Genomic DNA, 13,637 nt, shown 5'->3' with positions numbered 1-13,637 from the left:
TAAGGAATGTGCTACAGACATTAAATGGTAAATTTCTCAAAGGGCTGACTCTCTTTCATAGGCATGATTTTAGCCTGATACTTTGTACACATAGTTGAACTGCATGGGAAAAACTGGAAAATATGTTATCTGATATTTCCTTTCTGGGACTGACCTTTCCATGTAGAAGGGAGGACTCACTGCAGGTGCTCTTTCAGACTCCTCCATGCATCCCTGGACTACCCTGGCCTTCCTTCAGATCCTTTCCATCAGCTCCTCCATGGGCCTACTCCACATCTACCTCCCTCTGTAAGCCCTTCCTTCAATCTCTAGCAACCAGAAGGAGACTGCAGAGTTCTTCCCCTCTCTTCCTACAGCCTACTTCTCATCTGGGCTTACTTCCTTTATGATCACCACCGAGATCCTCCCCAACTGGGCTTCATCTTCAGTTGGGTCTGACTCACCCTTAAAGTGCAACCAGAGGCCTTAATCAAGCTCTCTTGCTCCCAGTTAACCCTTTTAATGCCAATGTAGGGATATATGTCTCATCACATTCCCACGTCTCAGACTGAAGGAGAGGTCAGGATCTAGAATGAGTATTTGCACCAACTTGTGGGCATACTAAAGGTAGGAGGTGCAGGCATTGTGATATGCATTTGCAATTCTTTTTGAAGGTGCAAAAAAGAGGGCGTAAACGTCATCTATGTAAATTACAGTTGCAAACAGGAAGGTTAGGCATAGGGCCTTCTGAACGTATAGGTTCATAGATTATAAAACCAGAAGGGATCATTACATCTAGTCTGACATCCTGTACGACACAGGCTATTAAGTTATTGGGCTCAGTATAGGGATAATTGGGTTAAATTATGTCTGACTGAAGACTACCTTCCAGAAAGGCATCCAATCTTGATTTGAAGACATCACGAGATGGAAAATCCACCACACCCCTTGGTAGTTTGTTCCTCACTGTTATAAAGCTATGCCTTATTTCTAATTTGAATTTCTCTGGCTTCAACTTTCAGCCATTGGTCCTTCTTGTGACTTTCTCTGCTAGATTAAAGAGCTCTTAAGTATCTGGTATATTCTTCCTGTGAAGGTACATATGCACTATAATTCAAGTATACCTAGACTGTCTCTGACAGAAAACCTCCAGTGATGGGGATTCCACAAGCTCCCCTGGAAGCCTGTTTCAGAGATTGACTACCTTTCTAGTTAAAAAGTTTTCCCTAATATCTAACCTAAATCTCTCTTGCTGCAGATTAAGTCCATTACTACTTGTCCTACCTTCAGTGGACATGGAGAACAATTGATTACCATCTTTGTAATGGCCCTCAACATATTTGAAGACTGTTACCAGGTCCCCCTCAGTTGTCTTTTCTCAAGACTAAACACTTTTTTTTTTTTTTTTTTTTAAACATTTCCTCATAGGTCAAATTTTCTAAACCTTTCATTATTTTTGTTGCTCTTCTCTGGACGCTCTCCAGTTTTGTCCACATCTTTCTTAAAGTGTGGCACCCACCACTGGACTCAGTACTCCAAGACCTCAGTAGTGTTGAGTAGAGTGGTACATTAACTCCCGTGTCTTACACATGACACTGCTGCTAAATAGATCCCGGAATTATATTAGGTTTTTTTTTTGCAACTGCATCACATTGTTGACTCGTTCAATTTGTGATGTATTATAATCCCCAGATCCTTTTCAGCAGCGCTATCACCTAGTCAATTATCTCCCATTTAGTTGTAGATGTGCATTTGATTTTACCTTCCTTAGTGAAGTACTTTGAATTTATCATTATTGAATTTCATCTTGTTAATTTCAGACGAATTCTCAAATTTTTCAAGGTCATTTTGAATTTTAATCCTGTCCTCCAGAATGCTTGGAACCCCTCTATCATAGTCTCAACTGCATATTTTATAAGCATACTTTCCACTCTATTATCCAAGTCATTCATGAAAATATTGAACAGTAACAGACCCAGGACTGATCTTGTGGAATCCCAGATACATCCCCCTAGTATGACAACAAACCATTGATAACTCTTCATTGAGTACAGTCTTTTAACCAGTTGTCCACCCACCTTATAGGAATTTCATTTAGACCACATTTCCCTAATTTGCTTATGAGAATGTCAAGTCGGACTGATATATCACATCTACTGCTTTTCCCCATCCAGTACACCAGTAATCCTGTCAAAGAAGGAAATTAGGTGGGTTTGGCATAATTTGTTCTTGACAAATCTATGCTGGCTAACATTTAATACTCTGTCATTCTCTAGATGCTTACAAACTGATTGTTTGATAATTTGTTCTAGTGTCTTTCCAGGTATTGAAGTTAGGCTGACTTGTCTGTAAATTTGCCGTGTCCTCCTTTTCCCCCTTTATAAGAATAGGTACTATGTTTACCCTTCTCCAGTCCTCTGAGACCTAGACCTTACCCATCCTCCATGAGTTCTTGAAGATAATCACTAATGGTTCCAATTAGTTCAGCTAGTTCCTTAAGTACCCTATAGTGTGAATTTCATCAGTCCCTGAGTAACTGAATACATCTAATTTATCTAAATATTCTCTAACCTGTTCTTTCCTTATTTTGGCTTGTGTTTCTTCCTCTTTGTTAATACTAAATGTGTGGAGCATCTGGTCACAATTAACCCTTTTAGCGAAGACTGAGACAAAATAGACATTAAACACCTCAGACGTCTTAATGTTATCAGTTATTAGCTCTGCTTCCCCACTATGTCGTGGACCAACACACTCCTTTCTCTAGCTCCTAATATTTTTATAGAACCTCTTCTTATTGCCCTTCATGTTCTTTTACTAGTTGTAACTCATTTTGTTCCTTATCCTTCCTGATTTTATTCCTACATTTTGTGCCTTAGCTTTTCTGATTTTGTCCTTACATACATCCTTCTTAAAATGAGGTGTTTGAGCCATATCAAAATTAGTCCAGAAAACCCAAGATAAGCAGGCTAAGAAGGGATTTTGCCCTTAAATAATACCTCAAATAATTAGAATAGAAGGGCAATCATACTTGATAATGTTAAAAATCTACCTTTTCTTAGTTTCTTTTTTTCAAGTCCCAAGTTTAGGCCCACTGTGGAATGGTGCTGCTTCCCATATGGTTCATTGCCCCAGCATGCACTATACTGGTGTTGCCACACCCAACAGTGAAGAATGCCAGAGCCTGAAGAAGCCATATGGAGAAAGGCAAGACTGTTTTCTTTATTATGTTTTGTGGCTTTGTAAAGCTTTGGGATATTACAAAAAATGACCATGGGTGTGACACAAGCAGTATAGTCTATGTTAGGGCATCACACCAAGAAATAATGATCATCAAATGACAGAATTAGGCCTCTGGAATTCTGATGTTAGATTTTGGTTGGCTGGATATATAGCTCACCTGTATAATTCAAATATTCTGCGTCCCTGAGTTCAGGGCCTCTACTATTCATTCAGACCATTAGTCACCAAGTCACCAAACACTTTTAAAAAGTCCAGCATTGCACACAATACTAGTCAATACTAGACAAAAGTCATCAGATAGAGAGACGATCAGAATTAGCTGTGCTTCCTCATGCAAGGGACAGTGCAAAATGCTCCAAAATCAATTATAATATCTGACTGAAAAAAAAAATCAAAGGTTTTCTAAAAAAAACCCTCTCTGTACTGAAACAAAGCACTTCCTCTCCTTTGTTAACCTAGAAATGAATTTTCAATCACGTAATAAGATTACTTCAGGATACTCCCCTTTTAAGATATAAAACAAAGTGACACCACAAATCCTGAATTGGAACTGCCATGGATTACCTGCTACGTGTTTCTACCTGCAGGGACATTAATATTTATAATGCATTTAATGCAGACAGCTGGCCAAATTTCTCTGAAGAAGGATATGCCCTGGCAAGATCTGTTCAATATTATTACCACAGCACCCAATAAGCATGCAAGGTGCTTTAGAGACAAGAATTAAAACAGCCCCTTCCCTGGTGAACTTGCAATTTAAGGCCACAATCCGGCAAACATTTACACGAGTACCTTTAGAGATGAAAGTAATCCCACTTAGTTTAAAGAGACTACGCATGTAGTAAAGAATGTGTAGGATTGGGTGATAAAAGCCTAAACATTCAGGCTTTAAAGGAAGTTGAAGGTGCTCAGCATCATCTGGAGGATGCTCAGCTGCTTGACAGATCAGGCTCTTACCAGACAACATATCTAGACAAAGTTAATGGAGATATCCTAGGTAGAGATATGTTGTCTGGTAAGAGCCTGATCTGTCAAGTGGCTGAGCATCCCAAAGGTTGGAATACAATACCAAGCAAAGAGGGGGCTAGCCCAAAGCCCACTGAAGTTGATGGATGAACAGCCCCTGGTCTCAATGGGCTTTCAATCAGGCCTCAATTGTTTGATGAAGTTAGCAAACATCTTGTTAGTTCACCAATGTGTTTATTTATTTCATAGAGTTATAACTGGAGATTTTATTCTCCATCCTGTAGGATATCATGAGATATCCAGCAGAACATAAGCTGTTCTGCTTTAAAAATCTCCAACATTACCATGTTAAAGCAAATTGCCACTTCAGTGCCTATTTCTTTCTCCTTTTTTTCCTTTTCCTCATCTTTACATGGCTAACTCTTCCATTATCACCAGACATGAGAATAGCTTTATACAGCTTCACAGCTTTGAAATTTTAGCTACCAATTATCAGATTATTTCTGGAAAGTATCCCTCCAACCTCTCCTTTTCCCGTATTTCCAAGATTATTTTATCTAGAAGACAAATACAAAATTAAGAACTCCACTAAATTTTGTTCTCTGATTCTTTGGTTCATCTTCTCACACTCAAGTATTTTTTTACCCTTCCTCTTTCTTATTTTCCTCCTCCCCACTCTCTAGAAACAGATTGCAGAGACTGCTTAGTAATGCAAAACTCTCAACTGATTCTATTTACTTTTAGATAAATAATAATCTATTAATAGTTACTCAGTTTACAGTTGTTTAACCAATTACGTATCCACTTAATGGTAGTTCAGCTGAGCCCACATTTCTCTAGCTCACTTATCAGAATGTCATGTGGGACTGCGTCAAAAGTCTTGCTGAGGTCTAGGTATACTATATCCACCGCCTTCCCCCCATCCACCAAACTAGTTACCCTGTCAAAGAAGGAAATCAAGCTTGTTTGGCATGATTTGTTCATCGTAAATCCATGCTGGCTCCTAGTGACTACCCTTCATCCTCCACATATTCACAAATTGAACGTTTTATACATTGCTCTAGTAGCTTCCCAGTATCAAAGTCGCGCTGACTGGTTTATCGTTCCCAGTCTCCTCCTTTTTCCTGTTTTTAAAGATGGGCACTACGTTAGCCCTCCTCCAGTCTTCCAGGACATCTCCTGTCATCCAGGAGTTTGCAAATATTATTGCCAGTGGCTCTGAGGTTTCTTCAGCTAATTCCTTCAGTACCCTGGAGTGAATAGTGTCAGGCCCTGCTGATGCCTATTCATTCAAATTGGTCAGAAAATCTCTGACTTGTTCTTTACTTATCTCAATCTGCATCCCTTCCCCTTTATCATCTATGGTAATTTTGCTAGTCATCTGGTCACGTCATTTTTTGTGAGAAGACTAAAATAAAGTAGGCATTGAGAAGCAGTATGTTCCTATCATCTTCCATTACCAGCACACCTTCTCTATTCTCTATTGAGCAGCACACCCACACAATCCCTGACATTTCTTTTATGTCTGACATATTTGAAGATTCTTGGATAAAGGTACTATATAAATGCAAAGTAAATGAAGACAGGATCTTTGAGCATCCTGATACTGAAGCTACTGCACTGGCTTCTATCAGGTACTAGACTAAATTCAAGATTCTTTTGCTCATCTACAGAACATCACAGACTGACCCTGAAGACCGATCAGTGCCTCTACATTCCCTGAGACATACTCTAGAGTCTACATGAATTTGATAGCACTGGTAGTGCTCCCACTCTTTCTGGACATTCCCAAGCAGTTAGGTTTAGGGGTCTTCCAAGGTGGACCCCATGCACTCTTTAAGCCTCCTGAGTCTGAACAGAGTCCTGGCACTGACCCTGGCTTGGGGTCTCTAGGAACAATCGCAGGATGCAGACCCTTTACCTATCAACTCCTCTGAGCCCCTGGGACTAGTGCTGACTCTTCACACACTAAGTATTCACAAAGCAAAATATAATCAGACACACAGTACAGTAAAAATGTTTACACCTGTGTAAGCCATTAAAATAATCACATTTTAGAAAATAGTTAAAGGAAATTTGATCCAGCCTTCCACATGCCATTCCTTGGCCGAGGTGACTTCCACAGTCAGCATCCAAAGCAACGAGAGCTTGGTTTCATAACCGGTTCATGGTGGCCACAGTGTTTTTTGTTTTGAAGTGAATGCTAATGATCGATTGAAACTCTTTAAACCACAGAACAGGAAGGAAAAGGAAGAAGCAGGGTAAGTTTCTACATGCTGTTCCTGCCGCCCCACCCCTTTCTGGAGGGACCAATCTCTAAGGGTGCAAGAATACTTCATTCTCCATGTCCATACAAGTAGGGTCACAACCATGAAATGAAAACAACGAGGAGTCCGGTGGCATCTTAAAGACTAACAGATTTATTTGGGCATAAGCTTTCGTGGGTAAAAAACCCACTTCTTCAGATGCATGGAATGAAAATTACAAATACAGGTATAAATATATATTGGCACATGAAGAGAAGGGAGTTAGCTTACAAGTGGAGAACCAATGCTGAAGGCCAATTCAGTCAGGGTGGATGTGATCAACCCCTCTGATACACCTCTACCACGATATAACGCTGTCCTCGGGAGCCAAAAAAATCTTACCGCATTATAGGTGAAACTGCATTATATTGAACTTGCTTTGATCCATCGGAGTGCGCAGCCCTGCCCCCCGGAGCACTGCTTTACCGCGTTCTATCCAAATTCGTGTTATATCGGGTCACGTTATATCGAGGTAGAGGTGTACTTGGAACCATGAAATGCACTCTTAATCACTCTGAGTTACAACCACCAACTCATTGCACATGAAAATTGGTTGAGGTTTATTGTTTTTGGAATCTAAAATATAATATGTCTAATCATCAGCAGGAAGCGCTGAGAAAACCCTTTTAAGGATCACGGGCTTGTCTTTACTGCAGTGTTATCTTGAGGCATAATAGTGGAGCCACATCTACTCTGTACTGCTAATCCAATCACTGTGCAGATTGAGTGTTATTTTGCGATTAAAAGTATGTTTGAAAGCATGTTTGTCATTCACTAGGAGTCATCCTTTTATGGTGACATTATGTTTATATTATATGGCCAGATTTTTGCCCAATAGGCAAAAACAGTTGGAATCTCTTCTGTTACAATACCTTTCTCTCACAATCATTGTCAGAAGCATGCAGTGAGATCAAAGATACTCAGACTGTTGTGATCTTTTATTTATAAAATGAAGATCAATCTTGTGTTTATTATTAAGGCAGCACTTGTTACCCATTTGTTGTATCTCATGACACACTATAGAACAAAAACTGAAAATTATATTTAATTTATTATGATGCCTCTGCTGCTTGGAACATCACACAAGGCAGAAGACACCGTTAGGAAGAATGACCATTTCCCTTCATTATTGTACGTATCTGAAACCAAGGCACATTTAATAATCAACTTGTAAGATGCATATATTAAAATGGAAATGTAGCCATTGTGAAGTTTTCTGAAAACTATGACATTCAGTCTAAAATCTTAACGAAGATGAATGGACTGACCTTGATGTCAAGACCTTGCAAATCAAAGATAAGCAAGTTTCCATTTTGTCCAAGCGGAAATCACACCCTTGTAAAAGGTGGATGCAAAATCCCATTTTGCCTTCTATTCTTCCTATGATGGATTTATAGAGCATTCTGCCAAACCAGTCTGATTTTCTAAAAACAGATGGAATCTCTACATAAAAGCTCCCTAACCTCTAGAGTGTGGGGAGACTTTACTTGCTCACCCTGATAGGCACATTTTAACAGAACCTAGAAAAGAAAATCTCTTCATCAAATGAAAATTTTGAATGATCAGTCTGCACAGAAAACCACAGAGAACTTGGTTAGATCATAAGTGCTGAAAGAGAAAAATAGACATAGGGTTGGCAGGGTGCTTATATGTCTTGTCAAAGTTGCTCAGAAAGAAAGCTTGTCCAAGAAACAAATAATATGAATAGTCATCTCCAAGAGGCTCAAAGAGGAAAAGTAAAGATAATTTTGATACTCTGAAATACGAGTAGTCTAGTGGGAATCAGGAATTCCTGAGTACTAATCCTGTGTTTGGCACTGACTTTTTCAATGGCCTTGGAGAATTCAAAGAACTTCTCTGCCTCAGCTTTCCCATATAAAAAGAAAGTTTAAATATTTACTGGTACATACGTCACAGGAGTGTTGTAAAGATAAAATGCTTGAAACATGAAAAGTGTTATGTAAGGAAGGGATGTCAGAATACAACAATGGTCAGTCTGAGTATAGAGGATGACATTGAATACAGTAATAGATTAACCTCAGAACTGGATTAGAGCTGGAATTTTCATCTGAGGTTTATCTGATTAGGTTAATGGTTTTTTTAGAAGGTGCATGCCTGGTGAACATGTCTTCAAAGGACCAAGCTGACACACAAACATGCGTTCTTGCCCATGTACTCTATCCTCATATGCAGTTACAGTATTAGCACAAAAATAGGTGCAACTGCAATGAATGAATACTCATCTGGAATTGTCCAAAGATACCCAAAAGGTGGGTACTGTCTGTAAGCAGTCCTATATGAGATATTATTCTGAAGACCACTAAAGTTAGTTTAATTTCTCATTAATTTCTAATGTCACGTTATAGGATTCTCCCTACTCCCTACCATCCACAAACATTTGTCAAACAAAAAAGCTAAGTTTGGAAAATTCAGACATGGTGCATGTCTACACTAACATTTATGTCAGCAAAACTTCTGTTGCTCAGGGGTGCAACAAAAAAACACCTGAGTGACGTAACTTTTGCCGGCATAAGTGCTCATGTGCACAGCGCTATGATGATGGGAGACGCTCTCCCACCGACATAGCTAATGCCACTTGCTGAGCTGGTTTTATTATGCCAACGGGACAGCTCCCTCCTGTCAGCATAATGCAGCTGTAAGAGGAGCGCTCTTACAGCAACACAGCTGTATCAGTACAGCTGTGCTGCTGTAAACTTGTAAGTGTAGACATGTCCTTAGGCTTTTTCTGATCTTTCCCATCGCTTTTCTTACCTTTTTGGTGTTCCTCTGATAAGCAAAATTTATTAATTTTTTAATGAAAAAGACCTCTCATGAGAATGCCTCATCTAGCCCTCTATGTAGAAATTATGCCTCCTTATGTTCAACAAAGCACTAAAGCATATGCTTAAATTTTAAGTACGTGCTTAAACCACATTAAAATCAATGGGGCTTAAGCATGTGCTGAATACTGGGGTTGCTGAATATGGTTCCATGTATGAACTGGAATTGCTATCCTGTAGAAAATTTTACCATTCCAAATTGGAATAAAAAGGCAGAAATTTGAAATTTTCCACAGAAGAGAAATTTTTTGAAAAAATCCATTTCAAAAGAGTGATTTTTTTTTTTAACATTTCCAGCTATGCCCTTGCTCCCCAGTGGGGCAGCCAAGCACCCAGGCAGCAGGCCAACCCACCTGCTAGGCAGCCACAGAGGTTGAGAACCAGGCAGCCCATCTGTCCACCCACCTGCCAGGTGGTCAGCAAGGGAGCTGGGCATCAGGAATCCAGGTAGGAAACTAGGCAGGCAAGTCTGCTCAGTTTCCATCAGTTGTTTTGATGGAATTGACATGTTCCTGTTGAACGGGTCAATTCCATCAAGTGAGCATTTTCTGATGGAAATCTGTTCTGTCAGAAATTTTTCAACCAGCTGTAGTCCCATGTGCCCTTGGTTACTATTTGAATGCACTTTGGTGATCCTTCAGACCCCAAAATGTGGCTCCTTTTGATATGGGGAACCTGTCAATGTTTTTAAGTCAAATTGCACAGTAATAAAGTACAATGACAACAACTGAAATGTAAGATGCTTTCTGTAATATCCTCCTGCAAGGAACACAAGGCCACATCTGTTGAAGGAGTAAGAATGAGTTCCTGGGACAATTACTGCATTACCAGCAAATCATACTTTTTAGTGTGTTGACAATTAGGCCAAAGGGCCTATTGTCAAGTGAACCAAACCCCTAGCCAGCTTTAAGAATAATTTGCAATAATAATGTTAAGCTGTGTAACCTTTACTAAGAGTGGAAAGTTTAGTTGCTTAATGTTTAGCATGAAATCCTATTTATCAGAACAAGTGTTCTAACTGCATTAGTTTGTAAAGTCTGAATATTACAGTATGTGCTTGCAAATTTGCAAATGTATCAGACAAAAGGGGATGTGCGTAATTGTCATGTGTGAAAAAAGTGAAGCTATAGATTGTCAACAAACTATAAAAAGTAGTGCGTTTGAGTTACTGCTTGAACCAGACAGGACTGGGATCAGCAGTAAGCCTTGGTTTCATAAATATCAAGTATTATTATGTGCTATGGTTAGCCTTGTTATGTGCTATTCTTAAATAATAAAGTCAACTCTATTAATAAAGGCCATCAGGCTTGACTACTCCTGTCTTACTATTTATTGTTACTGGCTAAGACCAGCCCACTAATCAACTTTATATATAAAGGTAACAAGTGTGCTCTTTTCAACACTGTATGCATTAATTTTCTATAAATAAGGAAACTTCATAATTATTAATTATAATTAATTAATAATAATTGTTAATTAAATTAAAGGGTAGGTACTTAATGAACAGAAATGCATCTTTTCTATTAAATTTAAAACTTATCTCCTATTTTCCCTTTGATAAATCTAGTTTAAAGTATTCTAATATGGATTTCCTTAATCCCTGCAAGGAGATGAGAGCTCTTGTAACAATCTGTCTCAAAAATTAACTAAGAACATAGAAACAACTTGCATATGTATGACCTTTTAAAATGGCCTGCTCAGACGGCTAGGATACTAAATAGTGAAAGGAAGTAAAGAAATAGCCCAATTTGCTAATTGTTGATTTTTAATTGTGATTAACTCATCACTGAAAGCATTTTAAAAAAATAGTTTCACTTTTAATTTGTAATATTTCTGTGAAGTCTTTTACCAGTGTACAGATGCACCTTAAAACTGGATCTTTTATTAATAACCCAACCGAAACCTATTTTAAAATCTAATTTATAGCAGTGGCTCCCAAAGTGGGGTCCCCCAGGCTCTTAGGGACCCATCAGGGGTTATGCATGGGTCTGTTCCATAAGCAAGGCCTGAATGTCCTGGAGAGATGTTCTGGCACTTTTGCCACATGGAGGATGCCATTTTGTCCTCAAAATGGTGTCCTCCGCGCACCATGATCTATTATGCACACTGTGTGCAATGTTACACTGGCAGGCACATTCTCACACTGGCAGGGGCATTCTGGTAGTGCCAGAAATGAAAGGGATCTGGGACTATTAGGCAGATGCCAAAGGGGTTTTTGGCAGAAAAAAGTTTGTGAACCACTGATCTATAGCAAATGGCCATGAGTACACACTACACATAGAAAAGCAATGGCAGATTTTGTAGCATGTAATCATCAATTGGGAAGAAATCTTTAGTAATGAATAGTGAACATGTAAGAGATGTGCAATACCAAGCAGCATTATTTGCAGGCGAACAGGTAAAAAAAAATTGGAATTCAGCCAAATTATATTAATATATTTCCTTAAACAGTATTAGATAACTGGAGAGCTTGCTTGAGTTTAGATTTCTGTCTTCTCCTGGAAATGTCATGGCAAACTAAGGCATGGGTTGAGGAGGGTGGTAGAACTAGAAGTGTTCAGACACCCCTCATTACTTTGATTAAGATAGTCTTTTTAGTTTTTATGTCTGTCCATAGTAGTACAAATTCTCTCTTTTTTGCCTACACACGGAGCTAAAAAGGAATAAAATAGAGGTTGGCTAAGTAAAAACCCAGAAATAATCAAGGGGCTGCTGTGCAAATTGCCCAAGTTAAAAGATACTCCACATCAACATTTGTATTGTGAAAAGTGCACTAAAAGGGAAAGACACTCAGTCCCCCTACAAGACAGTTTGCAGCTGAATCCTGCATAGATAGATATTCTAACATCTTGTCTGAACAAAAATAAATAAATAGATCATGCTTCTTAAACACACAGTAGATTCCAGAATGTCTCTCTGGACCCAGGAATCACAGCTTTGAATTTTATAGATAGATAACTCATTTTTACATTAATATTAGCAGTTAATTAGTAATGCCAAAAATCTAAGGGGTCTAATTTCTACCTGTTTTTAAGTACTATGAACAAATGGTTCACAATAATTCAGACAACTTTACTAACATATACCAATACAACAAATTGCTACAGAAAAATGTAGGTAAAATAAACACATTACACAATCCCAAGAGTAGAAGTCTGGCCTTTCCTGAACAAAACCCTTTATAAAGTATTGATATCTTCATAAGGAACTGGTAGTTTTTCAGCTCAGCTGTCCAGAGGAAATTGTTGCTAATGTGCCCTGCCAAAGCCCAGGGAGGCAGCCTCCTGCACGCCAGATTACTTTGGACTGCTGTGAGCTGTGACATCACTGTATTAAAGTTTGGTTTCAGCCAGACCTCTGCTGTTTGTGGTTAGGGGGAGGCCCTGAACGTGTCTATTGCTGGTGGATCCCTTGTACTTGTGGGAGGGGGAAAAAGGCTTATCCAACCAGAACTTGTCTACTTGCTGCATGCTCAATAGGTTTTTTTTTTTTTAACTCCAGCATGTAAATCCACCACAAAGGAGCTGAAGTTCAAATAAGGCTGCTTTAGTCTTGCATGAAATGATAGATTCAAAACTTCAGAATTGAAATGCCTGAGTTCTCTTCTTTCATCAAAAGAAAGTTTCTACTGCAGCCTATTGTCCCTCCATGCCTATAGCATGAGGATGTGCATCTTAGAGTCAGCAACTGAGCTGTCTTTTTTTCTATCAAGGAAAAACATTTAAACAATAAGAAAAACAAGATTAGCAGAGCCTTAGGGTATTAACTTTTCTAATGACAGTATCAAATGTATAAAACTTTTCAGTGGCAGTCTAGCTAGCTTTCACTGCAGACATACTTCTGATACAGAGATGTCACAGTTCCCATGGATAAACTGTTCAGTTAATCTTTGATAAAAAGCACGTTAAAGACTGAAGAAAGAAGCCGAAGGCAAAGGAAACACGGTAAGAATGTTACAGTACAGCTGGTTTACATTTAAAATATACAGATGTTTTCACATGTATGAAATAATTTCCAATGCACAGAGACTGAGTTATAAAGCCAGTCTCTTAGTAGCAGCTTTGTTTTGTTCTGAGAGTTACTACAATCTCTCTGATGTAAATTTAGTTATGAACTGTGTAATGCTTATTAAATAAGCAAACAAATATAACTATTACAAAAAGTACTCTTGCATCCATAAAATATGTAACTAAAGTTGAATTTTGTAAATTCTTACTCTAAAACAAAAATATAATGTTTGGTAAAAATGATTTAGTGACATTTTACAGTGTCAGAGAATCAAAGACTTTTTGCTGAGCAATTAATC

General features: G+C 38.6%; 2 protein-coding genes across 11 annotated transcripts in view; one reads left to right on the top strand and one right to left on the bottom strand.

Annotated features, from left to right (window-relative positions):
• Window positions 1–13,637, bottom strand: part of RALGPS1 (Ral GEF with PH domain and SH3 binding motif 1) — a 397,330-nt gene that overhangs the window by 155,802 nt on the left and 227,891 nt on the right. The gene's annotated exons all lie outside the window — the stretch shown is intronic.
• The window catches only part of ANGPTL2 (angiopoietin like 2), a 33,927-nt gene continuing 32,997 nt past the window's right edge, over window positions 12,708–13,637 (top strand). For all 3 annotated transcript variants that reach the window (XM_034793621.1, XM_034793622.1, XM_034793623.1), the window contains exon 1: window positions 12,708–13,275. The gene's annotated coding sequence lies outside the window, so the exon portion shown is untranslated. The remainder of the gene's footprint in view (window positions 13,276–13,637) is intronic.

Source organism: Trachemys scripta, chromosome 17 (assembly GCF_013100865.1).
Source record: "Trachemys scripta elegans isolate TJP31775 chromosome 17, CAS_Tse_1.0, whole genome shotgun sequence".
Taxonomy (NCBI): domain Eukaryota; kingdom Metazoa; phylum Chordata; order Testudines; family Emydidae; genus Trachemys; species Trachemys scripta.
The sequence above is the reverse complement of the archived record's forward strand: the minus strand, read 5'-3'. Positions and strand labels throughout refer to the sequence as shown.